This window comes from Anabrus simplex, chromosome 3, assembly GCF_040414725.1.
Source record: "Anabrus simplex isolate iqAnaSimp1 chromosome 3, ASM4041472v1, whole genome shotgun sequence".
Lineage (NCBI taxonomy): Eukaryota > Metazoa > Arthropoda > Insecta > Orthoptera > Tettigoniidae > Anabrus > Anabrus simplex.
The window spans coordinates 457,237,610-457,264,439 of record NC_090267.1 but is presented as its reverse complement, the minus strand read 5'-3'; the positions used below and the strand labels follow the sequence as shown (position 1 = coordinate 457,264,439).

The window sequence follows — 26,830 nt, the reverse complement described above, 5'->3', positions numbered from 1 at the left end:
AGTGGTTTTCCGTGGTTTCCCACTTCTCCTCCAGGCGAATGCCGGGATGGTACCTAACTTAAGGCCACGGCCGCTTCCTTCCCTCTTCCTTGCCTATCCCTTCCAATCTTCCCATCCCTTCACAAGGCCCCTGTTCAGCATAGCAGGTGAGGCCGCCTGGGCGAGGTACTGGTCATACTCCCCAGTTGTATCCCCCGACCAAGAGTCTGAAGCTCCAGGACACTGCCCTTGAGGCGGTAGAGGTGGGATCCCTCGCTAAGTCCGAGGGAAAAACCGAACCTGGAGGGTAAACAGATGATGATGATGATGATGATGAGTGTCCGAGGACAAGTTCGGCTCGCCAGATACAGGTCTTTTGATTTCACACCCGTAGGTGACCTGCGCGTCGTGATGAGGATGAAATGATGATGAAGACCACAAATACACCCAGCCCCCGTGCCAGCGAAATTAACCAATTAAGGTTAAAGTTCCCGACCCTGCCGGGAATCGAACCCGGGACCCCTGTGACCAAAGGCCAGCACGCTAACCATTTAGCCATGGAGCCGGACGACGCTCCACAGACAAAGAAGTTTACACGTTTGATTAACCCGGCACATCAAAGAATGCTACAAGTAGGTTTGTTTCACAGCTTCAGTATATCCGGAATGGGGAGGTCAAGCGGTTGTTTCCGCGGTGTAGTGGTTATCACGTCCGCCTCACACGCGGAAGGTCCCCGGTTCGATCCCGGGCGGAAACACCTTATTTTCAATGGACAGGATAGGAGTGTGAAGAAGGCGAGCGTGGCCAAACATTGACGTGGTATGATAATGGTAAACCGATGAATGTTGCCTTTTCGCCTGCACACAATGGTGTAGAACGTTTGAAATTGGTGTTCTATTACAATAATTACTTTAAACGTTGTTCTACGGCTGCTGTAATATGTGATGACTAAAGGTTTTACTAGGTCCTCTGGTTCAAACTAAATCCCACGGGAAATTTCATCATCATCATCATCTGTTTACCCTCCAGGTTCGGTTTTTCCCTCGGACTTAGCGAGGGAGCCCACCTCTACCGCCTCAAGGGCAGTGTCCTTGAGCTTCAGACTCTTGGTCGGGGGATACAACCGGGGAGTATGACCAGTACCTCGCCCAGGCGGCCTCACCTGCTATGCTGAACAGGGGCCTTGTGGAGGGATGGGAACATTGGAAGGGATAGGCAAGGAAGAGGGAAGGAAGCAGCCGTGGCCTTAAGTTAGGTACCATCCCGGCATTCGCCTGGAGGAGAAGTGGGAAACCACGGAAAACCACTTCGAGGATGGCTGAGGTGGGAATCGAACCCACCTCTACTCAGTTGACCTCCCGAGGCTGAGTGAACCCCGTTCCAGCCCTCGTACCACTTTTCAAATTTCGTGGCAGAGCCGGGAATCGAACCCGGGCCTCCGGGGGTGGCAGCTAATCACGCTAACCACTACACCACAGAGGCGGACTCCCACGGGAAATTTAACGTTTTAATAAATGTGGAAACAGGCTTTGCACAGACATTGTTTACAGGTTTGCTTATAACTACACATGAAATAAAGCTACATAGTAGCTTTTGTTATCAGCTTGAATATATTAAGTAAATGCAAAGACACGCGGTTGTTTCCGTGGTGTAGTAGTTATCACATCCGCCTAACACGCGGAATGTCCCCGGTTCAATCACGGGCGGAAACAGCTTATTTTCATTCGAAAAATTGTGTTTGATTTTTTTGCAACACTGATAGGCGACAATCGGAGATGAAGGCTAGCGGTGTGAGGAAGGCGTTCGTGGCCCAGCATTCACGTGGTATGATAATAGGGAACCACGGAAAGATGCTTTCACGGCCGGCCACATTGGTGTAAAACATATGAAATTGGGGTTCCATAGGAATAATTCCTTTAACAAGTTGTTTCACATCTGCTGTTATACGTGATATCTCTAGGTCTTACTAGCTTCTCCGGTTCACATTCCAGGCCACCGGAAATTCGAAGCTTTCTTTTAATGTTGGACACAGACGTTTCACAGACAAAAACATTTGCTACACTCGGCACATCAAAGAATGCTACAAAGTAGTTTTCGTCTACAGCTTCATTATATTCGTTAAGTGGGAAGTCACTCGGCTGTTTCCGTGGTGTAGTGGTTATCACATCCGCCTAACACGCGGAAGGCCCCCGGTTCAATCCCGGGCGGAAACAATTTTTTTCATTCGAAAAATTGTGTTTGATTTTTTTGCAACACTGGTAGGCGACAATCGGAGATGAAGGCTAGCTGTGAGAAGAAGGCGATCGAGGCCCAGCATTCACGTGGCATGATAATGGGGAACCACGGAAAGATGCTTTCACGGCCGGCCACATTGGTGTAAAACATATGAAATTGGGGTTCCATAGGAATAATTCCTTTAACAAGTTGTTCCACGGCTGCTGTTATACGTGCTATCTCTAGGTCTTACTAGCTTCTCCGGTTCACATTCCATTCCACCGGAAATTGGACGCCTTCTTTTAATGTTGGACACAGACGTTCCACAGACAAAAATATTTGCTACACACGGCACATCAAAGAATGCTACAAAGTAGTTTTCGTCTACAGCTTCATTATATTCGTTAAGTGCGAAAACACTCGGCTGTTTCCGTGGTGTAGTGGTTATCACATCCGCCTCATACGCGGAAGGACCCCGGTTCGATTCCTGGCGGAAACAACTTATTTTCTATGGACAAGATAGAAGTGTGAAGAAGGCGAGCGTGGCCAAACATTGACGTGGTATGATAATGGTGAACCGAGGAAGGTTGCCTTTTCGCCTGCAGACAATGGTGTAAAACGTTTGAAATTGGTGTTCTATTACAATAATTACTTTAAACTTTGTTCTACGGCTGCAGTTGTATGTGATGACTCCAGGTTTTGCTAGGTCCTCTGGTTCAAACTAAATCCCACGGGAAATTTAACGTTTTAATAAATGTGGAAACAGGCTTTGCACAGACATTGTTTACAGGTTTGCTTATAACTGCACATGAAATAAAGCTGCCAAGTAGCTTTTGTTATCAGCTTGAATATATTAAGTAAATGCACAGACACGCGTTTGTTTCCGTGGTGTAGTGGTTATCACATCCGCCTCACACGCGGAAGGGCGCCGGTTCAATCCCGGGCGGAAATAGCTTATTTTCATTCGAAAAATTGTGTTTCAATTTCTTGCAACACTGATAGGCGACAATCGGAGATGAAGGCTAGCGGTGTGAGGAAGGCGTTCGTGGCCCAGCATTCACGTGGTATGATAATGGGGAACCACGGAAAGATGCTTTCACGGCCGGCCACATTGGTGTAAAACATATGAAATTGGGGTTCCATAGGAATAATTCCTTTAACAAGTTAATCCACGTCTGCTGTTATACGTAATATGTCTAGGTCTTACTAGCTTCTCCGGTTCACATTCCAGGCCACCGGAATTTCGAAGCTTTCTTTTAATGTTGGACACAGACGTTCCACAGACAAAAACATTTTCTACACACGGCACATCAAAGAATGCTACAAAGTAGTTTTCGTCTACAGCTTCATTATATTCGTTAAGTGGGAAGACACTCGGCTGTTTCCGTGGTGTAGTGGTTATCACATCCGCCTAACACGCGGAAGGCCCCCGGTTCAATCCTTGGCGGAAACAATTTTTTTCATTCGAAAAATTGTGTTTGATTTTTTTGCAACACTGGTAGGCGACAATCGGAGATGAAGGCTAGCTGTGAGAAGAAGGCGATCGAGGCCCAGCATTCACGTGGCATGATAATGGGGAACCACGGAAAGATGCTATCACGGCCGGCCACATTGGTGTGAAACATATGAAATTGGGGTTCCATAGGAATAATTCCTTTAACAAGTTGTTCCACGGCTGCTGTTATACGTCAAATCTCTAGGTCTTACTTGCTTCTCCGGTTCACATTCCAGGCCACCGGAAATTCGACGCTTTCTTTTAATGTTGGACACGGACGTTCCACAGACAAAAACATTTGCTACACACGGCACATCAAAGAATGCTACAAAGTAGTTTTCGTCTACAGCTTCATTATATTCGTTAAGTGGGAAAACACTCGGCTGTTTCCGTGGTGTAGTGGTTATCACCTCCGCTTTACACGCGGAAGGTCCCCGGTTCGATCCCGGGCGGAAACAACTTGTATTCAATCTAAAACCAATGTACGGTTCTTTATGCCACACCTATCGGGGACAATGCGAGACAGAAAATAGGAGTGTGAAGAAGGCGTTCGTGGCCCAGCATTCACGTGGTATGATAATGAGGAGCCACGGAAAGATGCATTCACGGCCGGCCACATTTGTGTAAAACATATGAAATTGGGGTACCATAGAAATAATTCCTTTAACAAGTTGTTCCACGGCTGCTGTTATACGTGATATCTCTAGGTCTTACTAGCTTCACTGGTTCTAATTCCAGGCCACAGGAAATTCGGGGCTTTCATTTAATGTTGCACACAGACGCTCCACAGACAAAGAAGTTTACACGTTTGATTAACCCGGCACATCAAAGAATGCTACAAGTAGGTTTGTTTCACAGCTTCAGTATATCCGGAATGGGTGAGGTCAAGCGGTTGTTTCCGCGGTGTAGTGGTTATCACGTCCGCCTCACACGCGGAAGGTCCCCGGTTCGATCCCGGGCGGAAACACCTTATTTTCAATGGACAGGATAGGAGTGTGAAGAAGGCGAGCGTGGCCAAACATTGACGTGGTATGATAATGGTAAACCGATGAATGTTGCCTTTTCGCCTGCACACAATGGTGTAGAACGTTTGAAATTGGTGTTCTATTACAATAATTACTTTAAACTTTGTTCTACGGCTGCTGTAATATGTGATGACTAAAGGTTTTACTAGGTCCTCTGGTTCAAACTAAATCCCACGGGAAATTTAACGTTTTAATAAATGTGGAAACAGGCTTTGCACAGACATTGTTTACAGGTTTGCTTATAACTACACATGAAATAAAGCTACATAGTAGCTTTTGTTATCAGCTTGAATATATTAAGTAAATGCAAAGACACGCGGTTGTTTCCGTGGTGTAGTAGTTATCACATCCGCCCAACACGCGGAATGTCCCCGGTTCAATCACGGGCGGAAACAGCTTATTTTCATTCGAAAAATTGTGTTTGATTTTTTTGCAACACTGATAGGCGACAATCGGAGATGAAGGCTAGCGTGGAGAAGAAGGCGTTCGTGGCCCAGCATTCACGTGGTATGATAATGGGGAACCACGGAAAGATGCTTTCACGGCCGGCCAAATTGGTGTGAAACATATGAAATTGGGGTTCCATAGGAATAATTCCATTAGCAAGTTGTTCCACGGCTGCTCTTATACGTGAAATCTCTAGGTCTTACTTGCTTCTCCGGTTCACATTCCAGGCCACCGGAAATTCGACGCTTTCTTTTAATGTTGGACACAGACGTTCCACAGACAAAAACATTTGCTACATACGGCACATCAAAGAATGCTACAAAGTGGTTTTCGTCTACAGCTTCATTATATTCGTTAAGTGGGAAGACACTCGGCTGTTTCCGTGGTGTAGTGGTTATCACGTCCGCTTTACACGCGGAAGGTCCCCGGTTCAATCCCGGGCGGAAACAACTTATATTCAATTTAAAACCAATGTTCGGTTCTTTATGCCACACGTATCGGGGACAATGCGAGACAGAAAATAGGAGTGTGAAGAAGGCGTTCGTGGCCCAGCATTCACGTGGTATGATAATGGGGAACCACGGAAAGATGCTTTCACGGCCGGCCACATCGGTGTAAAACATATGAAATTGGGGTTCCATAGGAATAATTCCTTTAACAAGTTGTTCCACGGCTGCTGTTATACGTGCTATCTCTAGGTCTTACTAGCTTCTCCGGTTCACATTCCATTCCACCGGAAATTGGACGCTTTCCTTTAATGTTGGACACAGACGTTCCACAGACTAAAACATTTGCTACACACGGCACATCAAAGAGTGCTACAAAGTAGTTTTCGTCTACAGCTTCATTATATTCGTTAAGTGGGAAGACACTCGGCTGTTTCCGTGGTGTAGTGGTTATCACGTCCGCTTTACACGCGGAAGGTCCCCGGTTCGATCCCGGGCGGAAACAACTTATATTCAATCTAAAACCAATGTTCGGTTCTTTATGCCATACGTATCGGGGACAATGCGAGACAGAAAATAGGAGTGTGAAGAAGGCGTTCGTGGCCCAGCATTCACGTGGTATGATAATGGGGAACCACGGAAAGATGCTTTCACGGCCGGCCACATTGGTGTAAAACATATGAAATTGGGGTTCCATAGGAATAATTCCTTTAACAAGTTGTTCCACGGCTGCTGTTATACGTGCTATCTCTAGGTCTTACTAGCTTCTCCGGTTCACATTCCATTCCACCGGAAATTGGACGCCTTCTTTTAATGTTGGACACAGACGTTCCACAGACAAAAATATTTGCTACACACGGCACATCAAAGAATGCTACAAAGTAGTTTTCGTCTACAGCTTCATTATATTCGTTAAGTGCGAAAACACTCGGCTGTTTCCGTGGTGTAGTGGTTATCACATCCGCCTCATACGCGGAAGGTCCCCGGTTCGATTCCTGGCGGAAACAACTTATTTTCTATGGACAAGATAGAAGTGTGAAGAAGGCGAGCGTGGCCAAACATTGACGTGGTATGATAATGGTGAACCGAGGAAGGTTGCCTTTTCGCCTGCAGACAATGGTGTAAAACGTTTGAAATTGGTGTTCTATTACAATAATTACTTTAAACTTTGTTCTACGGCTGCAGTTGTATGTGATGACTCCAGGTTTTGCTAGGTCCTCTGGTTCAAACTAAATCCCACGGGAAATTTAACGTTTTAATAAATGTGGAAACAGGCTTTGCACAGACATTGTTTACAGGTTTGCTTATAACTGCACATGAAATAAAGCTGCCAAGTAGCTTTTGTTATCAGCTTGAATATATTAAGTAAATGCACAGACACGCGTTTGTTTCCGTGGTGTAGTGGTTATCACATCCGCCTCACACGCGGAAGGGCGTCGGTTCAATCCCGGGCGGAAATAGCTTATTTTCATTCGAAAAATTGTGTTTCAATTTCTTCCAACACTGATAGGCGACAATCGGAGATGAAGGCTAGCGGTGTGAGGAAGGCGTTCGTGGCCCAGCATTCACGTGGTATGATAATGGGGAACCACGGAAAGATGCTTTCACGGCCGGCCACATTGGTGTAAAACATATGAAATTGGGGTTCCATAGGAATAATTCCTTTAACAAGTTAATCCACGTCTGCTGTTATACGTAATATGTCTAGGTCTTACTAGCTTCTCCGGTTCACATTCCAGGCCACCGGAATTTCGAAGCTTTCTTTTAATGTTGGACACAGACGTTCCACAGACAAAAACATTTTCTACACACGGCACATCAAAGAATGCTACAAAGTAGTTTTCGTCTACAGCTTCATTATATTCGTTAAGTGGGAAGTCACTCGGCTGTTTCCGTGGTGTAGTGGTTATCACATCCGCCTAACACGCGGAAGGCCCCCGGTTCAATCCCGGGCGGAAACAATTTTTTTCATTCGAAAAATTGTGTTTGATTTTTTTGCAACACTGGTAGGCGACAATCGGAGATGAAGGCTAGCTGTGAGAAGAAGGCGATCGAGGCCCAGCATTCACGTGGCATGATAATGGGGAACCACGGAAAGATGCTATCACGGCCGGCCACATTGGTGTGAAACATATGAAATTGGGGTTCCATAGGAATAATTCCTTTAACAAGTTGTTCCACGGCTGCTGTTATACGTCAAATCTCTAGGTCTTACTAGCTTCTCCGGTTCACATTCCAGGCCACCGGAAATTCGACGCTTTCTTTTAATGTTGGACACGGACGTTCCACAGACAAAAACATTTGCTACACACGGCACATCAAAGAATGCTACAAAGTAGTTTTCGTCTACAGCTTCATTATATTCGTTAAGTGGGAAAACACTCGGCTGTTTCCGTGGTGTAGTGGTTATCACCTCCGGTTTACACGCGGAAGGTCCCCGGTTCGATCCCGGGCGGAAACAACTTGTATTCAATCTAAAACCAATGTACGGTTCTTTATGCCACACCTATCGGGGACAATGCGAGACAGAAAATAGGAGTGTGAAGAAGGCGTTCGTGGCCCAGCATTCACGTGGTATGATAATGAGGAGCCACGGAAAGATGCATTCACGGCCGGCCACATTTGTGTAAAACATATGAAATTGGGGTACCATAGAAATAATTCCTTTAACAAGTTGTTCCACGGCTGCTGTTATACATGATATCTCTAGGTCTTACTAGCTTCACTGGTTCTAATTCCAGGCCACAGGAAATTCGGGGCTTTCATTTAATGTTGCACACAGACGCTCCACAGACAAAGAAGTTTACACGTTTGATTAACCCGGCACATCAAAGAATGCTACAAGTAGGTTTGTTTCACAGCTTCAGTATATCCGGAATGGGTGAGGTCAAGCGGTTGTTTCCGCGGTGTAGTGGTTATCACGTCCGCCTCACACGCGGAAGGTCCCCGGTTCGATCCCGGGCGGAAACACCTTATTTTCAATGGACAGGATAGGAGTGTGAAGAAGGCGAGCGTGGCCAAACATTGACGTGGTATGATAATGGTAAACCGATGAATGTTGCCTTTTCGCCTGCACACAATGGTGTAGAACGTTTGAAATTGGTGTTCTATTACAATAATTACTTTAAACTTTGTTCTACGGCTGCTGTAATATGTGATGACTAAAGGTTTTACTAGGTCCTCTGGTTCAAACTAAATCCCACGGGAAATTTAACGTTTTAATAAATGTGGAAACAGGCTTTGCACAGACATTGTTTACAGGTTTGCTTATAACTACACATGAAATAAAGCTACATAGTAGCTTTTGTTATCAGCTTGAATATATTAAGTAAATGCAAAGACACGCGGTTGTTTCCGTGGTGTAGTAGTTATCACATCCGCCTAACACGCGGAATGTCCCCGGTTCAATCACGGGCGGAAACAGCTTATTTTCATTCGAAAAATTGTGTTAGATTTTTTTGCAACACTGATAGGCGACAATCGGAGATGAAGGCTAGCGTGGAGAAGAAGGCGTTCGTGGCCCAGCATTCACGTGGTATGATAATGGGGAACCACGGAAAGATGCTTTCACGGCCGGCCAAATTGGTGTGAAACATATGAAATTGGGGTTCCATAGGAATAATTCCATTAGCAAGTTGTTCCACGGCTGCTCTTATACGTGAAATCTCTAGGTCTTACTAGCTTCACCGGTTCACATTCCAGGCCACCGGAAATTCGGGGCTTTCATTTAATGTTGCACACAGACGCTCCACAGACAAAGAAGTTTACACGTTTGATTAACCCGGCACATCAAAGAATGCTACAAGTAGGTTTGTTTTACAGCCTCAGTATATCCGGAAAGGGTGAGGTCAAGCGGTTGTTTCCGCGGTGTAGTGGTTATCACGTCCGCCTCACACGCGGAAGGTCCCCGGTTCGATCCCGGGCGGAAATAACTTATTTTCAATGGACAAGGTAGGAGTGTGAAGGAGGCGAGCGTGGCCAAACATTCACGTGGTATGATAATGGTAAACCGATTAATGTTGCCTTCCCGCCTGCAGACTTTGGTGTAGAACGTTTGAAATTGGTGTTCTATATATAAATTACTTTAAAATGTTGTTGTACGGCTGCTGTTATATGTGATGAGTGATGACTGCAGGTTTTACTAGGTCCTCTGGTTCAAACTAAATCCCACGGGAAATTTAACGTTTTAATAAATGTGGAAACAGGCTTTGCTCAGACATTGTTTACAGGTTTGCTTATAACTGCACATGAAATAAAGCTACCAAGTAGCTTTTGTTATCAGCTTGAATATATTAAGTAAATGCACAGACACGCGGTTGTATCCGTGGTGTAGTGGTTATCACATCCGCCTAACACGCTGAAGGCCCCCGGTTCAATCCCGGGCGGAAACAGCTTATTTTCATTCGAAAAATTGTGTTTGATTTTTTTGCAACACTGGTAGGCGACAATCGGAGATGAAGGCTAGCGGTGAGAAGAAGGCGATCGAGGCCCAGCATTCACGTGGTATGATAATGGGGAACCACGGAAAGATGCTATCACGGCCGGCCACATTGGTGTGAAACATATGAAATTGGGTTCCATAGGAATAATTCCTTTAACAAGTTGTTCCACGGCTGCTGTTATACGTCAAATCTCTAGGTCTTACTTGCTTCTCCGGTTCACATTCTAGGCCACCGGAAATTCGACGCTTTCTTTTAATGTTGGACACGGACGTTCCACAGACAAAAACATTTGCTACACACGGCACATCAAAGAATGCTACAAAGTAGTTTTCGTCTACAGCTTCATTATATTCCTTAAGTGGGAAAACACTCGGCTGTTTCCGTGGTGTAGTGGTTATCACCTCCGCTTTACACGCGGAAGGTCCCCGGTTCGATCCCGGGCGGAAACAACTTGTATTCAATCTAAAACCAATGTCCGTTTCTTTATGCCACACGTATCGGGGACAATGCGAGACAGAAAATAGGAGTGTGAAGAAGGCGTTCGTGGCCCAGCATTCACGTGGTATGATAATGAGGAGCCACGGAAAGATGCATTCACGGCCGGCCACATTTGTGTAAAACATATGAAATTGGGGTACAATAGAAATAATTCCTTTAACAAGTTGTTCCACGGCTGCTGTTATACGTGATATCTCTAGGTCTTACTAGCTTCACTGGTTCTAATTCCAGGCCACAGGAAATTCGGGGCTTTCATTTAATGTTGCACACAGACGCTCCACAAATGAAATGAAATGGCGTATGGCTTTTAGTGCCGGGAGTGTCCGAGGACAAGTTCGGCTCGCCAGATACAGGTCTTTTGATTTCACACCCGTAGGTGACCTGCGCGTCGTGATGAGGATGAAATGATGATGAAGACCACAAATACACCCAGCCCCCGTGCCAGCGAAATTAACCAATTAAGGTTAAAGTTCCCGACCCTGCCGGGAATCGAACCCGGGACCCCTGTGACCAAAGGCCAGCACGCTAACCATTTAGCCATGGAGCCGGACGACGCTCCACAGACAAAGAAGTTTACACGTTTGATTAACCCGGCACATCAAAGAATGCTACAAGTAGGTTTGTTTCACAGCTTCAGTATATCCGGAATGGGGGAGGTCAAGCGGTTGTTTCCGCGGTGTAGTGGTTATCACGTCCGCCTCACACGCGGAAGGTCCCCGGTTCGATCCCGGGCGGAAACACCTTATTTTCAATGGACAGGATAGGAGTGTGAAGAAGGCGAGCGTGGCCAAACATTGACGTGGTATGATAATGGTAAACCGATGAATGTTGCCTTTTCGCCTGCACACAATGGTGTAGAACGTTTGAAATTGGTGTTCTATTACAATAATTACTTTAAACGTTGTTCTACGGCTGCTGTAATATGTGATGACTAAAGGTTTTACTAGGTCCTCTGGTTCAAACTAAATCCCACGGGAAATTTCATCATCATCATCATCTGTTTACCCTCCAGGTTCGGTTTTTCCCTCGGACTTAGCGAGGGAGCCCACCTCTACCGCCTCAAGGGCAGTGTCCTGGAGCTTCAGACTCTTGGTCGGGAGATACAACCGGGGAGTATGACCAGTACCTCGCCCAGGCGGCCTCACCTGCTATGCTGAACAGGGGCCTTGTGGAGGGATGGGAACATTGGAAGGGATAGGCAAGGAAGAGGGAAGGAAGCAGCCGTGGCCTTAAGTTAGGTACCATCCCGGCATTCGCCTGGAGGAGAAGTGGGAAACCACGGAAAACCACTTCGAGGATGGCTGAGGTGGGAATCGAACCCACCTCTACTCAGTTGACCTCCCGAGGCTGAGTGAACCCCGTTCCAGCCCTCGTACCACTTTTCAAATTTCGTGGCAGAGCCGGGAATCGAACCCGGGCCTCCGGGGGTGGCAGCTAATCACGCTAACCACTACACCACAGAGGCGGACTCCCACGGGAAATTTAACGTTTTAATAAATGTGGAAACAGGCTTTGCACAGACATTGTTTACAGGTTTGCTTATAACTACACATGAAATAAAGCTACATAGTAGCTTTTGTTATCAGCTTGAATATATTACGTAAATGCAAAGACACGCGGTTGTTTCCGTGGTGTAGTAGTTATCACATCCGCCTAACACGCGGAATGTCCCCGGTTCAATCACGGGCGGAAACAGCTTATTTTCATTCGAAAAATTGTGTTTGATTTTTTTGCAACACTGATAGGCGACAATCGGAGATGAAGGCTAGCGGTGTGAGGAAGGCGTTCGTGGCCCAGCATTCACGTGGTATGATAATAGGGAACCACGGAAAGATGCTTTCACGGCCGGCCACATTGGTGTAAAACATATGAAATTGGGGTTCCATAGGAATAATTCCTTTAACAAGTTGTTCCACGGCTGCTGTTATACGTGCTATCTCTAGGTCTTACTAGCTTCTCCGGTTCACATTCCATTCCACCGGAAATTGGACGCCTTCTTTTAATGTTGGACACAGACGTTCCACAGACAAAAATATTTGCTACACACGGCACATCAAAGAATGCTACAAAGTAGTTTTCGTCTACAGCTTCATTATATTCGTTAAGTGCGAAAACACTCGGCTGTTTCCGTGGTGTAGTGGTTATCACATCCGCCTCATACGCGGAAGGACCCCGGTTCGATTCCTGGCGGAAACAACTTATTTTCTATGGACAAGATAGAAGTGTGAAGAAGGCGAGCGTGGCCAAACATTGACGTGGTATGATAATGGTGAACCGAGGAAGGTTGCCTTTTCGCCTGCAGACAATGGTGTAAAACGTTTGAAATTGGTGTTCTATTACAATAATTACTTTAAACTTTGTTCTACGGCTGCAGTTGTATGTGATGACTCCAGGTTTTGCTAGGTCCTCTGGTTCAAACTAAATCCCACGGGAAATTTAACGTTTTAATAAATGTGGAAACAGGCTTTGCACAGACATTGTTTACAGGTTTGCTTATAACTGCACATGAAATAAAGCTGCCAAGTAGCTTTTGTTATCAGCTTGAATATATTAAGTAAATGCACAGACACGCGGTTGTTTCCGTGGTGTAGTGGTTATCACATCCGCCTCACACGCGGAAGGGCGCCGGTTCAATCCCGGGCGGAAATAGCTTATTTTCATTCGAAAAATTGTTTCAATTTCTTGCAACACTGATAGGCGACAATCGGAGATGAAGGCTAGCGGTGTGAGGAAGGCGTTCGTGGCCCAGCATTCACGTGGTATGATAATGGGGAACCACGGAAAGATGCTTTCACGGCCGGCCACATTGGTGTAAAACATATGAAATTGGGGTTCCATAGGAATAATTCCTTTAACAAGTTAATCCACGTCTGCTGTTATACGTAATATGTCTAGGTCTTACTAGCTTCTCCGGTTCACATTCCAGGCCACCGGAATTTCGAAGCTTTCTTTTAATGTTGGACACAGACGTTCCACAGACAAAAACATTTTCTACACACGGCACATCAAAGAATGCTACAAAGTAGTTTTCGTCTACAGCTTCATTATATTCGTTAAGTGGGAAGACACTCGGCTGTTTCCGTGGTGTAGTGGTTATCACATCCGCCTAACACGCGGAAGGCCCCCGGTTCAATCCTTGGCGGAAACAATTTTTTTCATTCGAAAAATTGTGTTTGATTTTTTTGCAACACTGGTAGGCGACAATCGGAGATGAAGGCTAGCTGTGAGAAGAAGGCGATCGAGGCCCAGCATTCACGTGGCATGATAATGGGGAACCACGGAAAGATGCTATCACGGCCGGCCACATTGGTGTGAAACATATGAAATTGGGGTTCCATAGGAATAATTCCTTTAACAAGTTGTTCCACGGCTGCTGTTATACGTCAAATCTCTAGGTCTTACTTGCTTCTCCGGTTCACATTCCAGGCCACCGGAAATTCGACGCTTTCTTTTAATGTTGGACACGGACGTTCCACAGACAAAAACATTTGCTACACACGGCACATCAAAGAATGCTACAAAGTAGTTTTCGTCTACAGCTTCATTATATTCGTTAAGTGGGAAAACACTCGGCTGTTTCCGTGGTGTAGTGGTTATCACCTCCGCTTTACACGCGGAAGGTCCCCGCTTCGATCCCGGGCGGAAACAACTTGTATTCAATCTAAAACCAATGTACGGTTCTTTATGCCACACCTATCGGGGACAATGCGAGACAGAAAATAGGAGTGTGAAGAAGGCGTTCGTGGCCCAGCATTCACGTGGTATGATAATGAGGAGCCACGGAAAGATGCATTCACGGCCGGCCACATTTGTGTAAAACATATGAAATTGGGGTACCATAGAAATAATTCCTTTAACAAGTTGTTCCACGGCTGCTGTTATACGTGATATCTCTAGGTCTTACTAGCTTCACTGGTTCTAATTCCAGGCCACAGGAAATTCGGGGCTTTCATTTAATGTTGCACACAGACGCTCCACAGACAAAGAAGTTTACACGTTTGATTAACCCGGCACATCAAAGAATGCTACAAGTAGGTTTGTTTCACAGCTTCAGTATATCCGGAATGGGTGAGGTCAAGCGGTTGTTTCCGCGGTGTAGTGGTTATCACGTCCGCCTCACACGCGGAAGGTCCCCGGTTCGATCCCGGGCGGAAACACCTTATTTTCAATGGACAGGATAGGAGTGTGAAGAAGGCGAGCGTGGCCAAACATTGACGTGGTATGATAATGGTAAACCGATGAATGTTGCCTTTTCGCCTGCACACAATGGTGTAGAACGTTTGAAATTGGTGTTCTATTACAATAATTACTTTAAACTTTGTTCTACGGCTGCTGTAATATGTGATGACTAAAGGTTTTACTAGGTCCTCTGGTTCAAATTAAATCCCACGGGAAATTTAACGTTTTAATAAATGTGGAAACAGGCTTTGCACAGACATTGTTTACAGGTTTGCTTATAACTACACATGAAATAAAGCTACATAGTAGCTTTTGTTATCAGCTTGAATATATTAAGTAAATGCAATGACACGCGGTTGTTTCCGTGGTGTAGTAGTTATCACATCCGCCTAACACGCGGAATGTCCCCGGTTCAATCACGGGCGGAAACAGCTTATTTTCATTCGAAAAATTGTGTTTGATTTTTTTGCAACACTGATAGGCGACAATCGGAGATGAAGGCTAGCGTGGAGAAGAAGGCGTTCGTGGCCCAGCATTCACGTGGTATGATAATGGGGAACCACGGAAAGATGCTTTCACGGCCGGCCAAATTGGTGTGAAACATATGAAATTGGGGTTCCATAGGAATAATTCCATTAGCAAGTTGTTCCACGGCTGCTCTTATACGTGAAATCTCTAGGTCTTACTTGCTTCTCCGGTTCACATTCCAGGCCACCGGAAATTCGACGCTTTCTTTTAATGTTGGACACAGACGTTCCACAGACAAAAACATTTGCTACATACGGCACATCAAAGAATGCTACAAAGTGGTTTTCGTCTACAGCTTCATTATATTCGTTAAGTGGGAAGACACTCGGCTGTTTCCGTGGTGTAGTGGTTATCACGTCCGCTTTACACGCGGAAGGTCCCCGGTTCAATCCCGGGCGGAAACAACTTATATTCAATTTAAAACCAATGTTCGGTTCTTTATGCCACACGTATCGGGGACAATGCGAGACAGAAAATAGGAGTGTGAAGAAGGCGTTCGTGGCCCAGCATTCACGTGGTATGATAATGGGGAACCACGGAAAGATGCTTTCACGGCCGGCCACATCGGTGTAAAACATATGAAATTGGGGTTCCATAGGAATAATTCCTTTAACAAGTTGTTCCACGGCTGCTGTTATACGTGCTATCTCTAGGTCTTACTAGCTTCTCCGGTTCACATTCCATTCCACCGGAAATTGGACGCTTTCCTTTAATGTTGGACACAGACGTTCCACAGACTAAAACATTTGCTACACACGGCACATCAAAGAATGCTACAAAGTAGTTTTCGTCTACAGCTTCATTATATTCGTTAAGTGGGAAGACACTCGGCTGTTTCCGTGGTGTAGTGGTTATCACGTCCGCTTTACACGCGGAAGGTCCCCGGTTCGATCCCGGGCGGAAACAACTTATATTCAATCTAAAACCAATGTTCGGTTCTTTATGCCATACGTATCGGGGACAATGCGAGACAGAAAATAGGAGTGTGAAGAAGGCGTTCGTGGCCCAGCATTCACGTGGTATGATAATGGGGAACCACGGAAAGATGCTTTCACGGCCGGCCACATTGGTGTAAAACATATGAAATTGGGGTTCCATAGGAATAATTCCTTTAACAAGTTGTTCCACGGCTGCTGTTATACGTGCTATCTCTAGGTCTTACTAGCTTCTCCGGTTCACATTCCATTCCACCGGAAATTGGACGCCTTCTTTTAATGTTGGACACAGACGTTCCACAGACAAAAATATTTGCTACACACGGCACATCAAAGAATGCTACAAAGTAGTTTTCGTCTACAGCTTCATTATATTCGTTAAGTGCGAAAACACTCGGCTGTTTCCGTGGTGTAGTGGTTATCACATCCGCCTCATACGCGGAAGGTCCCCGGTTCGATTCCTGGCGGAAACAACTTATTTTCTATGGACAAGATAGAAGTGTGAAGAAGGCGAGCGTGGCCAAACATTGACGTGGTATGATAATGGTGAACCGAGGAAGGTTGCCTTTTCGCCTGCAGACAATGGTGTAAAACGTTTGAAATTGGTGTTCTATTACAATAATTACTTTAAACTTTGTTCTACGGCTGCAGTTGTATGTGATGACTCCAGGTTTTGCTAGGTCCTCTGGTTCAAACTAAATCCCACGGGAAATTTAACGTTTTAATAAATGTGGAAACAGGCTTTGCACAGACATTGTTTACAGGTTTGCTTATAACTGCACATGAAATAAAGCTGCCAAGTAGCTTTTGTTATCAGCTTGAATATATTAAGTAAATGCACAGACACGCGTTTGTTTCCGTGGTGTAGTGGTTATCACATCCGCCTCACACGCGGAAGGGCGTCGGTTCAATCCCGGGCGGAAATAGCTTATTTTCATTCGAAAAATTGTGTTTCAATTTCTTGCAACACTGATAGGCGACAATCGGAGATGAAGGCTAGCGGTGTGAGGAAGGCGTTCGTGGCCCAGCATTCACGTGGTATGATAATGGGGAACCACGGAAAGATGCTTTCACGGCCGGCCACATTGGTGTAAAACATATGAAATTGGGGTTCCATAGGAATAATTCCTTTAACAAGTTAATCCACGTCTGCTGTTATACGTAATATGTCTAGGTCTTACTAGCTTCTCCGGTTCACATTCCAGGCCACCGGAATTTCGAAGCTTTCTTTTAATGTTGGACACAGACGTTCCACAGACAAAAACATTTTCTACACACGGCACATCAAAGAATGCTACAAAGTAGTTTTCGTCTACAGCTTCATTATATTCGTTAAGTGGGAAGACACTCGGCTGTTTCCGTGGTGTAGTGGTTATCACATCCGCCTAACACGCGGAAGGCCCCCGGTTCAATCCCGGGCGGAAACAATTTTTTTCATTCGAAAAATTGTGTTTGATTTTTTTGCAACACTGGTAGGCGACAATCGGAGATGAAGGCTAGCTGTGAGAAGAAGGCGATCGAGGCCCAGCATTCACGTGGCATGATAATGGGGAACCACGGAAAGATGCTATCACGGCCGGCCACATTGGTGTGAAACATATGAAATTGGGGTTCCATAGGAATAATTCCTTTAACAAGTTGTTCCACGGCTGCTGTTATACGTCAAATCTCTAGGTCTTACTAGCTTCTCCGGTTCACATTCCAGGCCACCGGAAATTCGACGCTTTCTTTTAATGTTGGACACGGACGTTCCACAGACAAAAACATTTGCTACACACGGCACATCAAAGAATGCTACAAAGTAGTTTTCGTCTACAGCTTCATGATATTCGTTAAGTGGGAAAACACTCGGCTGTTTCCGTGGTGTAGTGGTTATCACCTCCGCTTTACACGCGGAAGGTCCCCGGTTCGATCCCGGGCGGAAACAACTTGTATTCAATCTAAAACCAATGTACGGTTCTTTATGCCACACCTATCGGGGACAATGCGAGACAGAAAATAGGAGTGTGAAGAAGGCGTTCGTGGCCCAGCATTCACGTGGTATGATAATGAGGAGCCACGGAAAGATGCATTCACGGCCGGCCACATTTGTGTAAAACATATGAAATTGGGGTACCATAGAAATAATTCCTTTAACAAGTTGTTCCACGGCTGCTGTTATACATGATATCTCTAGGTCTTACTAGCTTCACCGGTTCTAATTCCAGGCCACAGGAAATTCGGGGCTTTCATTTAATGTTGCACACAGACGCTCCACAGACAAAGAAGTTTACACGTTTGATTAACCCGGCACATCAAAGAATGCTACAAGTAGGTTTGTTTCACAGCTTCAGTATATCCGGAATGGGTGAGGTCAAGCGGTTGTTTCCGCGGTGTAGTGGTTATCACGTCCGCCTCACACGCGGAAGGTCCCCGGTTCGATCCCGGGCGGAAACACCTTATTTTCAATGGACAGGATAGGAGTGTGAAGAAGGCGAGCGTGGCCAAACATTGACGTGGTATGATAATGGTAAACCGATGAATGTTGCCTTTTCGCCTGCACACAATGGTGTAGAACGTTTGAAATTGGTGTTCTATTACAATAATTACTTTAAACTTTGTTCTACGGCTGCTGTAATATGTGATGACTAAAGGTTTTACTAGGTCCTCTGGTTCAAACTAAATCCAACGGGAAATTTAACGTTTTAATAAATGTGGAAACAGGCTTTGCACAGACATTGTTTACAGGTTTGCTTATAACTACACATGAAATAAAGCTACATAGTAGCTTTTGTTATCAGCTTGAATATATTAAGTAAATGCAAAGACACGCGGTTGTTTCCGTGGTGTAGTAGTTATCACATCCGCCTAACACGCGGAATGTCCCCGGTTCAATCACGGGCGGAAACAGCTTATTTTCATTCGAAAAATTGTGTTTGATTTTTTTGCAACACTGATAGGCGACAATCGGAGATGAAGGCTAGCGTGGAGAAGAAGGCGTTCGTGGCCCAGCATTCACGTGGTATGATAATAGGGAACCACGGAAAGATGCTTTCACGGCCGGCCAAATTGGTGTGAAACATATGAAATTGGGGTTCCATAGGAATAATTCCATTAGCAAGTTGTTCCACGGCTGCTCTTATACGTGAAATCTCTAGGTCTTACTAGCTTCACTGGTTCACATTCCAGGCCACCGGAAATTCGGGGCTTTCATTTAATGTTGCACACAGACGCTCCACAGACAAAGAAGTTTACACGTTTGATTAACCCGGCACATCAAAGAATGCTACAAGTAGGTTTGTTTTACAGCCTCAGTATATCCGGAAAGGGTGAGGTCAAGCGGTTGTTTCCGCGGTGTAGTGGTTATCACGTCCGCCTCACACGCGGAAGGTCCCCGGTTCGATCCCGGGCGGAAACAACTTATTTTCAATGGACAAGGTAGGAGTGTGAAGGAGGCGAGCGTGGCCAAACATTCACGTGGTATGATAATGGTAAACCGATTAATGTTGCCTTCCCGCCTGCAGACTTTGGTGTAGAACGTTTGAAATTGGTGTTCTATATATAAATTACTTTAAAATGTTGTTGTACGGCTGCTGTTATATGCGATGAGTGATGACTGCAGGTTTTACTAGGTCCTCTGGTTCAAACTAAATTCCACGGGAAATTTAACGTTTTAATAAATGTGGAAACAGGCTTTGCTCAGACATTGTTTACAGGTTTGCTTATAACTGCACATGAAATAAAGCTACCAAGTAGCTTTTGTTATCAGCTTGAATATATTAAGTAAATGCACAGACACGCGGTTGTATCCGTGGTGTAGTGGTTATCACATCCGCCTAACACGCTGAAGGCCCCCGGTTCAATCCCGGGCGGAAACAGCTTATTTTCATTCGAAAAATTGTGTTTGATTTTTTTGCAACACTGGTAGGCGACAATCGGAGATGAAGGCTAGCGGTGAGAAGAAGGCGATCGAGGCCCAGCATTCACGTGGTATGATAATGGGGAACCACGGAAAGATGCTATCACGGCCGGCCACATTGGTGTGAAACATATGAAATTGGGTTCCATAGGAATAATTCCTTTAACAAGTTGTTCCACGGCTGCTGTTATACGTCAAATCTCTAGGTCTTACTTGCTTCTCCGGTTCACATTCCAGGCCACCGGAAATTCGACGCTTTCTTTTAATGTTGGACACGGACGTTCCACAGACAAAAACATTTGCTACACACGGCACATCAAAGAATGCTACAAAGTAGTTTTCGTCTACAGCTTCATTATATTCCTTAAGTGGGAAAACACTCGGCTGTTTCCGTGGTGTAGTGGTTATCACCTCCGCTTTACACGCGGAAGGTCCCCGGTTCGATCCCGGGCGGAAACAACTTGTATTCAATCTAAAACCAATGTACGGTTCTTTATGCCACACGTATCGGGGACAATGCGAGACAGAAAATAGGAGTGTGAAGAAGGCGTTCGTGGCCCAGCATTCACGTGGTATGATAATGAGGAGCCACGGAAAGATGCATTCACGGCCGGCCTCATTTGTGTAAAACATATGAAATTGGGGTACAATAGAAATAATTCCTTTAACAAGTTGTTCCACGGCTGCTGTTATACGTGATATCTCTAGGTCTTACTAGCTTCACTGGTTCTAATTCCAGGCCACAGGAAATTCGGGGCTTTCATTTAATGTTGCACACAGACGCTCCACAAATGAAATGAAATGGCGTATGGCTTTTAGTGCCGGGAGTGTCCGAGGACAAGTTCGGCTCGCCAGATACAGGTCTTTTGATTTCACACCCGTAGGTGACCTGCGCGTCGTGATGAGGATGAAATGATGATGAAGACCACAAATACACCCAGCCCCCGTGCCAGCGAAATTAACCAATTAAGGTTAAAGTTCCCGACCCTGCCGGGAATCGAACCCGGGACCCCTGTGACCAAAGGCCAGCACGCTAACCATTTAGCCATGGAGCCGGACGACGCTCCACAGACAAAGAAGTTTACACGTTTGATTAACCCGGCACATCAAAGAATGCTACAAGTAGGTTTGTTTCACAGCTTCAGTATATCCGGAATGGGGGAGGTCAAGCGGTTGTTTCCGCGGTGTAGTGGTTATCACGTCCGCCTCACACGCGGAAGGTCCCCGGTTCGATCCCGGGCGGAAACACCTTATTTTCAATGGACAGGATAGGAGTGTGAAGAAGGCGAGCGTGGCCAAACATTGACGTGGTATGATAATGGTAAACCGATGAATGTTGCCTTTTCGCCTGCACACAATGGTGTAGAACGTTTGAAATTGGTGTTCTATTACAATAATTACTTTAAACGTTGTTCTACGGCTGCTGTAATATGTGATGACTAAAGGTTTTACTAGGTCCTCTGGTTCAAACTAAATCCCACGGGAAATTTCATCATCATCATCATCTGTTTACCCTCCAGGTTCGGTTTTTCCCTCGGACTTAGCGAGGGAGCCCACCTCTACCGCCTCAAGGGCAGTGTCCTGGAGCTTCAGACTCTTGGTCGGGGGATACAACCGGGGAGTATGACCAGTACCTCGCCCAGGCGGCCTCACCTGCTATGCTGAACAGGGGCCTTGTGGAGGGATGGGAACATTGGAAGGGATAGGCAAGGAAGAGGGAAGGAAGCAGCCGTGGCCTTAAGTTAGGTACCATCCCGGCATTCGCCTGGAGGAGAAGTGGGAAACCACGGAAAACCACTTCGAGGATGGCTGAGGTGGGAATCGAACCCACCTCTACTCAGTTGACCTCCCGAGGCTGAGTGAACCCCGTTCCAGCCCTCGTACCACTTTTCAAATTTCGTGGCAGAGCCGGGAATCGAACCCGGGCCTCCGGGGGTGGCAGCTAATCACGCTAACCACTACACCACAGAGGCGGACTCCCACGGGAAATTTAACGTTTTAATAAATGTGGAAACAGGCTTTGCACAGACATTGTTTACAGGTTTGCTTATAACTACACATGAAATAAAGCTACATAGTAGCTTTTGTTATCAGCTTGAATATATTAAGTAAATGCAAAGACACGCGGTTGTTTCCGTGGTGTAGTAGTTATCACATCCGCCTAACACGCGGAATGTCCCCGGTTCAATCACGGGCGGAAACAGCTTATTTTCATTCGAAAAATTGTGTTTGATTTTTTTGCAACACTGATAGGCGACAATCGGAGATGAAGGCTAGCGGTGTGAGGAAGGCGTTCGTGGCCCAGCATTCACGTGGTATGATAATAGGGAACCACGGAAAGATGCTTTCACGGCCGGCCACATTGGTGTAAAACATATGAAATTGGGGTTCCATAGGAATAATTCCTTTAACAAGTTGTTTCACATCTGCTGTTATACGTGATATCTCTAGGTCTTACTAGCTTCTCCGGTTCACATTCCAGGCCACCGGAAATTCGAAGCTTTCTTTTAATGTTGGACACAGACGTTTCACAGACAAAAACATTTGCTACACTCGGCACATCAAAGAATGCTACAAAGTAGTTTTCGCTTACAGCTTCATTATATTCGTTAAGTGGGAAGACACTCGGCTGTTTCCGTGGTGTAGTGGTTATCACGTCCGCTTTACACGCGGAAGGTCCCCGGTTCGATCCCGGGCGGAAACAACTTATATTCAATCTAAAAAAAATGTTCGGTTCTTTATGCCATACGTATCGGGGACAATGCGAGACAGAAAATAGGAGTGTGAAGAAGGCGTTCGTGGCCCAGCATTCACGTGGTATGATAATGGGGAACCACGGAAAGATGCTTTCACGGCCGGCCACATTGGTGTAAAACATATGAAATTGGGGTTCCATAGGAATAATTCCTTTAACAAGTTGTTCCACGGCTGCTGTTATACGTGATATCTCTAGGTCTTACTAGCTTCTCCGGTTCACATTCCATTCCACCGGAAATTGGACGCCTTCTTTTAATGTTGGACACAGACGTTCCACAGACAAAAATATTTGCTACACACGGCACATCAAAGAATGCTACAAAGTAGTTTTCGTCTACAGCTTCATTATATTCGTTAAGTGCGAAAACACTCGGCTGTTTCCGTGGTGTAGTGGTTATCACATCCGCCTCATACGCGGAAGGTCCCCGGTTCGATTCCTGGCGGAAACAACTTATTTTCTATGGACAAGATAGAAGTGTGAAGAAGGCGAGCGTGGCCAAACATTGACGTGGTATGATAATGGTGAGCCGAGGAAGGTTGCCTTTTCGCCTGCAGACAATGGTGTAAAACGTTTGAAATTGGTGTTCTATTACAATAATTACTTTAAACTTTGTTCTACGGCTGCAGTTGTATGTGATGACTCCAGGTTTTGCTAGGTCCTCTGGTTCAAACTAAATCCCACGGGAAATTTAACGTTTTAATAAATGTGGAAACAGGCTTTGCACAGACATTGTTTACAGGTTTGCTTATAACTGCACATGAAATAAAGCTGCCAAGTAGCTTTTGTTATCAGCTTGAATATATTAAGTAAATGCACAGACACGCGTTTGTTTCCGTGGTGTAGTGGTTATCACATCCGCCTCACACGCGGAAGGGCGCCGGTTCAATCCCGGGCGGAAATAGCTTATTTTCATTCGAAAAATTGTGTTTCAATTTCTTGCAACACTGATAGGCGACAATCGGAGATGAAGGCTAGCGGTGTGAGGAAGGCGTTCGTGGCCCAGCATTCACGTGGTATGATAATGGGGAACCACGGAAAGATGCTTTCACGGCCGGCCACATTGGTGTAAAACATATGAAATTGGGGTTCCATAGGAATAATTCCTTTAACAAGTTAATCCACGTCTGCTGTTATACGTAATATGTCTAGGTCTTACTAGCTTCTCCGGTTCACATTCCAGGCCACCGGAATTTCGAAGCTTTCTTTTAATGTTGGACACAGACGTTCCACAGACAAAAACATTTTCTACACACGGCACATCAAAGAATGCTACAAAGTAGTTTTCGTCTACAGCTTCATTATATTCGTCAAGTGGGAAGACACTCGGCTGTTTCCGTGGTGTAGTGGTTATCACATCCGCCTAACACGCGGAAGGCCCCCGGTTCAATCCTTGGCGGAAACAATTTTTTTCATTCGAAAAATTGTGTTTGATTTTTTTGCAACACTGGTAGGCGACAATCGGAGATGAAGGCTAGCTGTGAGAAGAAGGCGATCGAGGCCCAGCATTCACGTGGCATGATAATGGGGAACCACGGAAAGATGCTATCACGGCCGGCCACATTGGTGTGAAACATATGAAATTGGGGTTCCATAGGAATAATTCCTTTAACAAGTTGTTCCACGGCTGCTGTTATACGTCAAATCTCTAGGTCTTACTTGCTTCTCCGGTTCACATTCCAGGCCACCGGAAATTCGACGCTTTCTTTTAATGTTGGACACGGACGTTCCACAGACAAAAGCATTTGCTACACACGGCACATCAAAGAATGCTACAAAGTAGTTTTCGTCTACAGCTTCATTATATTCGTTAAGTGGGAAAACACTCGGCTGTTTCCGTGGTGTAGTGGTTATCACCTCCGCTTTACACGCGGAAGGTCCCCGGTTCGATCCCGGGCGGAAACAACTTGTATTCAATCTAAAACCAATGTACGGTTCTTTATGCCACACCTATCGGGGACAATGCGAGACAGAAAATAGGAGTGTGAAGAAGGCGTTCGTGGCCCAGCATTCACGTGGTATGATAATGAGGAGCCACGGAAAGATGCATTCACGGCCGGCCACATTTGTGTAAAACATATGAAATTGGGGTACCATAGAAATAATTCCTTTAACAAGTTGTTCCACGGCTGCTGTTATACGTGATATCTCTAGGTCTTACTAGCTTCACTGGTTCTAATTCCAGGCCACAGGAAATTCGGGGCTTTCATTTAATGTTGCACACAGACGCTCCACAGACAAAGAAGTTTACACGTTTGATTAACCCGGCACATCAAAGAATGCTACAAGTAGGTTTGTTTCACAGCTTCAGTATATCCGGAATGGGTGAGGTCAAGCGGTTGTTTCCGCGGTGTAGTGGTTATCACGTCCGCCTCACACGCGTAAGGTCCCCGGTTCGATCCCGGGCGGAAACACCTTATTTTCAATGGACAGGATAGGAGTGTGAAGAAGGCGAGCGTGGCCAAACATTGACGTGGTATGATAATGGTAAACCGATGAATGTTGCCTTTTCGCCTGCACACAATGGTGTAGAACGTTTGAAATTGGTGTTCTATTACAATAATTACTTTAAACTTTGTTCTACGGCTGCTGTAATATGTGATGACTAAAAGTTTTACTAGGTCCTCTGGTTCAAACTAAATCCCACGGGAAATTTAACGTTTTAATAAATGTGGAAACAGGCTTTGCACAGACATTGTTTACAGGTTTGCTTATAACTACACATGAAATAAAGCTACATAGTAGCTTTTGTTATCAGCTTGAATATATTAAGTAAATGCAAAGACACGCGGTTGTTTCCGTGGTGTAGTAGTTATCACATCCGCCTAACACGCGGAATGTCCCCGGTTCAATCACGGGCGGAAACAGCTTATTTTCATTCGAAAAATTGTGTTTGATTTTTTTGCAACACTGATAGGCGACAATCGGAGATGAAGGCTGGCGTGGAGAAGAAGGCGTTCGTGGCCCAGCATTCACGTGGTATGATAATGGGGAACCACGGAAAGATGCTTTCACGGCCGGCCAAATTGGTGTAAAACATATGAAATTGGGGTTCCATAGGAATAATTCCTTTAACAAGTTGTTCCACGGCTGCTGTTATACGTGCTATCTCTAGGTCTTACTAGCTTCTCCGGTTCACATTCCATTCCACCGGAAATTGGACGCTTTCCTTTAATGTTGGACACAGACGTTCCACAGACTAAAACATTTGCTACACACGGCACATCAAAGAATGCTACAAAGTAGTTTTCGTCTACAGCTTCATTATATTCGTTAAGTGGGAAGACACTCGGCTGTTTCCGTGGTGTAGTGGTTATCACGTCCGCTTTACACGCGGAAGGTCCCCGGTTCGATCCCGGGCGGAAACAACTTATATTCAATCTAAAACCAATGTTCGGTTCTTTATGCCATACGTATCGGGGACAATGCGAGACAGAAAATAGGAGTGTGAAGAAGGCGTTCGTGGCCCAGCATTCACGTGGTATGATAATGGGGAACCACGGAAAGATGCTTTCACGGCCGGCCACATTGGTGTAAAACATATGAAATTGGGGTTCCATAGGAATAATTCCTTTAACAAGTTGTTCCACGGCTGCTGTTATACGTGCTATCTCTAGGTCTTACTAGCTTCTCCGGTTCACATTCCATTCCACCGGAAATTGGACGCCTTCTTTTAATGTTGGACACAGACGTTCCACAGACAAAAATATTTGCTACACACGGCACATCAAAGAATGCTACAAAGTAGTTTTCGTCTACAGCTTCATTATATTCGTTAAGTGCGAAAACACTCGGCTGTTTCCGTGGTGTAGTGGTTATCACATCCGCCTCATACGCGGAAGGTCCCCGGTTCGATTCCTGGCGGAAACAACTTATTTTCTATGGACAAGATAGAAGTGTGAAGAAGGCGAGCGTGGCCAAACATTGACGTGGTATGATAATGGTGAACCGAGGAAGGTTGCCTTTTCGCCTGCAGACAATGGTGTAAA

General features: G+C 45.5%; 1 protein-coding gene and 49 non-coding genes across 50 annotated transcripts in view; 49 read left to right on the top strand and 1 right to left on the bottom strand.

Annotated features, from left to right (window-relative positions):
• Window positions 1-26,830, bottom strand: part of LOC136867430 (endochitinase) — a 274,252-nt gene that overhangs the window by 195,067 nt on the left and 52,355 nt on the right. The gene's annotated exons all lie outside the window — the stretch shown is intronic.
• TRNAV-CAC (transfer RNA valine (anticodon CAC)) lies at window positions 664-736 on the top strand. Its single transcript has one exon. It is a non-coding gene; the product is annotated as a tRNA-Val (tRNA).
• TRNAV-AAC (transfer RNA valine (anticodon AAC)) lies at window positions 1,619-1,691 on the top strand. The gene has a single exon. It is a non-coding gene; the product is annotated as a tRNA-Val (tRNA).
• On the top strand, window positions 2,120-2,192 carry TRNAV-AAC (transfer RNA valine (anticodon AAC)). Its single transcript has one exon. It is a non-coding gene; the product is annotated as a tRNA-Val (tRNA).
• On the top strand, window positions 2,620-2,692 carry TRNAM-CAU (transfer RNA methionine (anticodon CAU)). The gene has a single exon. It is a non-coding gene; the product is annotated as a tRNA-Met (tRNA).
• Window positions 3,073-3,145, top strand: TRNAV-CAC (transfer RNA valine (anticodon AAC)). Its single transcript has one exon. It is a non-coding gene; the product is annotated as a tRNA-Val (tRNA).
• TRNAV-AAC (transfer RNA valine (anticodon AAC)) lies at window positions 3,574-3,646 on the top strand. The gene has a single exon. It is a non-coding gene; the product is annotated as a tRNA-Val (tRNA).
• TRNAV-UAC (transfer RNA valine (anticodon UAC)) lies at window positions 4,074-4,146 on the top strand. The gene has a single exon. It is a non-coding gene; the product is annotated as a tRNA-Val (tRNA).
• On the top strand, window positions 4,583-4,655 carry TRNAV-CAC (transfer RNA valine (anticodon CAC)). The gene has a single exon. It is a non-coding gene; the product is annotated as a tRNA-Val (tRNA).
• TRNAV-UAC (transfer RNA valine (anticodon UAC)) lies at window positions 5,537-5,609 on the top strand. Its single transcript has one exon. It is a non-coding gene; the product is annotated as a tRNA-Val (tRNA).
• TRNAV-UAC (transfer RNA valine (anticodon UAC)) lies at window positions 6,039-6,111 on the top strand. Its single transcript has one exon. It is a non-coding gene; the product is annotated as a tRNA-Val (tRNA).
• On the top strand, window positions 6,541-6,613 carry TRNAM-CAU (transfer RNA valine (anticodon UAC)). Its single transcript has one exon. It is a non-coding gene; the product is annotated as a tRNA-Met (tRNA).
• On the top strand, window positions 6,994-7,066 carry TRNAV-CAC (transfer RNA valine (anticodon AAC)). The gene has a single exon. It is a non-coding gene; the product is annotated as a tRNA-Val (tRNA).
• On the top strand, window positions 7,495-7,567 carry TRNAV-AAC (transfer RNA valine (anticodon CAC)). The gene has a single exon. It is a non-coding gene; the product is annotated as a tRNA-Val (tRNA).
• On the top strand, window positions 7,995-8,067 carry TRNAV-UAC (transfer RNA valine (anticodon UAC)). Its single transcript has one exon. It is a non-coding gene; the product is annotated as a tRNA-Val (tRNA).
• On the top strand, window positions 8,504-8,576 carry TRNAV-CAC (transfer RNA alanine (anticodon CGC)). The gene has a single exon. It is a non-coding gene; the product is annotated as a tRNA-Val (tRNA).
• TRNAV-AAC (transfer RNA valine (anticodon AAC)) lies at window positions 8,957-9,029 on the top strand. The gene has a single exon. It is a non-coding gene; the product is annotated as a tRNA-Val (tRNA).
• On the top strand, window positions 9,465-9,537 carry TRNAV-CAC (transfer RNA valine (anticodon CAC)). Its single transcript has one exon. It is a non-coding gene; the product is annotated as a tRNA-Val (tRNA).
• TRNAV-AAC (transfer RNA valine (anticodon AAC)) lies at window positions 9,925-9,997 on the top strand. The gene has a single exon. It is a non-coding gene; the product is annotated as a tRNA-Val (tRNA).
• Window positions 10,425-10,497, top strand: TRNAV-UAC (transfer RNA valine (anticodon UAC)). Its single transcript has one exon. It is a non-coding gene; the product is annotated as a tRNA-Val (tRNA).
• On the top strand, window positions 11,214-11,286 carry TRNAV-CAC (transfer RNA valine (anticodon CAC)). Its single transcript has one exon. It is a non-coding gene; the product is annotated as a tRNA-Val (tRNA).
• Window positions 12,169-12,241, top strand: TRNAV-AAC (transfer RNA valine (anticodon AAC)). The gene has a single exon. It is a non-coding gene; the product is annotated as a tRNA-Val (tRNA).
• Window positions 12,670-12,742, top strand: TRNAM-CAU (transfer RNA valine (anticodon UAC)). Its single transcript has one exon. It is a non-coding gene; the product is annotated as a tRNA-Met (tRNA).
• On the top strand, window positions 13,123-13,195 carry TRNAV-CAC (transfer RNA valine (anticodon CAC)). Its single transcript has one exon. It is a non-coding gene; the product is annotated as a tRNA-Val (tRNA).
• Window positions 13,622-13,694, top strand: TRNAV-AAC (transfer RNA valine (anticodon AAC)). Its single transcript has one exon. It is a non-coding gene; the product is annotated as a tRNA-Val (tRNA).
• On the top strand, window positions 14,122-14,194 carry TRNAV-UAC (transfer RNA valine (anticodon UAC)). Its single transcript has one exon. It is a non-coding gene; the product is annotated as a tRNA-Val (tRNA).
• Window positions 14,631-14,703, top strand: TRNAV-CAC (transfer RNA valine (anticodon CAC)). Its single transcript has one exon. It is a non-coding gene; the product is annotated as a tRNA-Val (tRNA).
• TRNAV-AAC (transfer RNA valine (anticodon AAC)) lies at window positions 15,084-15,156 on the top strand. Its single transcript has one exon. It is a non-coding gene; the product is annotated as a tRNA-Val (tRNA).
• Window positions 15,585-15,657, top strand: TRNAV-UAC (transfer RNA valine (anticodon UAC)). The gene has a single exon. It is a non-coding gene; the product is annotated as a tRNA-Val (tRNA).
• Window positions 16,087-16,159, top strand: TRNAV-UAC (transfer RNA valine (anticodon CAC)). Its single transcript has one exon. It is a non-coding gene; the product is annotated as a tRNA-Val (tRNA).
• Window positions 16,589-16,661, top strand: TRNAM-CAU (transfer RNA valine (anticodon UAC)). Its single transcript has one exon. It is a non-coding gene; the product is annotated as a tRNA-Met (tRNA).
• TRNAV-CAC (transfer RNA valine (anticodon CAC)) lies at window positions 17,042-17,114 on the top strand. The gene has a single exon. It is a non-coding gene; the product is annotated as a tRNA-Val (tRNA).
• TRNAV-AAC (transfer RNA valine (anticodon AAC)) lies at window positions 17,543-17,615 on the top strand. The gene has a single exon. It is a non-coding gene; the product is annotated as a tRNA-Val (tRNA).
• On the top strand, window positions 18,043-18,115 carry TRNAV-UAC (transfer RNA valine (anticodon UAC)). The gene has a single exon. It is a non-coding gene; the product is annotated as a tRNA-Val (tRNA).
• Window positions 18,552-18,624, top strand: TRNAV-CAC (transfer RNA valine (anticodon CAC)). The gene has a single exon. It is a non-coding gene; the product is annotated as a tRNA-Val (tRNA).
• Window positions 19,005-19,077, top strand: TRNAV-AAC (transfer RNA valine (anticodon AAC)). Its single transcript has one exon. It is a non-coding gene; the product is annotated as a tRNA-Val (tRNA).
• TRNAV-CAC (transfer RNA valine (anticodon CAC)) lies at window positions 19,513-19,585 on the top strand. The gene has a single exon. It is a non-coding gene; the product is annotated as a tRNA-Val (tRNA).
• TRNAV-AAC (transfer RNA valine (anticodon AAC)) lies at window positions 19,973-20,045 on the top strand. Its single transcript has one exon. It is a non-coding gene; the product is annotated as a tRNA-Val (tRNA).
• Window positions 20,473-20,545, top strand: TRNAV-UAC (transfer RNA valine (anticodon UAC)). The gene has a single exon. It is a non-coding gene; the product is annotated as a tRNA-Val (tRNA).
• On the top strand, window positions 21,262-21,334 carry TRNAV-CAC (transfer RNA valine (anticodon CAC)). The gene has a single exon. It is a non-coding gene; the product is annotated as a tRNA-Val (tRNA).
• On the top strand, window positions 22,217-22,289 carry TRNAV-AAC (transfer RNA valine (anticodon AAC)). The gene has a single exon. It is a non-coding gene; the product is annotated as a tRNA-Val (tRNA).
• Window positions 22,718-22,790, top strand: TRNAV-UAC (transfer RNA valine (anticodon UAC)). Its single transcript has one exon. It is a non-coding gene; the product is annotated as a tRNA-Val (tRNA).
• TRNAM-CAU (transfer RNA methionine (anticodon CAU)) lies at window positions 23,220-23,292 on the top strand. The gene has a single exon. It is a non-coding gene; the product is annotated as a tRNA-Met (tRNA).
• Window positions 23,673-23,745, top strand: TRNAV-CAC (transfer RNA valine (anticodon CAC)). The gene has a single exon. It is a non-coding gene; the product is annotated as a tRNA-Val (tRNA).
• On the top strand, window positions 24,174-24,246 carry TRNAV-AAC (transfer RNA valine (anticodon AAC)). The gene has a single exon. It is a non-coding gene; the product is annotated as a tRNA-Val (tRNA).
• On the top strand, window positions 24,674-24,746 carry TRNAV-UAC (transfer RNA valine (anticodon UAC)). The gene has a single exon. It is a non-coding gene; the product is annotated as a tRNA-Val (tRNA).
• TRNAV-CAC (transfer RNA valine (anticodon CAC)) lies at window positions 25,183-25,255 on the top strand. The gene has a single exon. It is a non-coding gene; the product is annotated as a tRNA-Val (tRNA).
• On the top strand, window positions 25,636-25,708 carry TRNAV-AAC (transfer RNA valine (anticodon AAC)). The gene has a single exon. It is a non-coding gene; the product is annotated as a tRNA-Val (tRNA).
• Window positions 26,137-26,209, top strand: TRNAV-UAC (transfer RNA valine (anticodon UAC)). Its single transcript has one exon. It is a non-coding gene; the product is annotated as a tRNA-Val (tRNA).
• On the top strand, window positions 26,639-26,711 carry TRNAM-CAU (transfer RNA methionine (anticodon CAU)). The gene has a single exon. It is a non-coding gene; the product is annotated as a tRNA-Met (tRNA).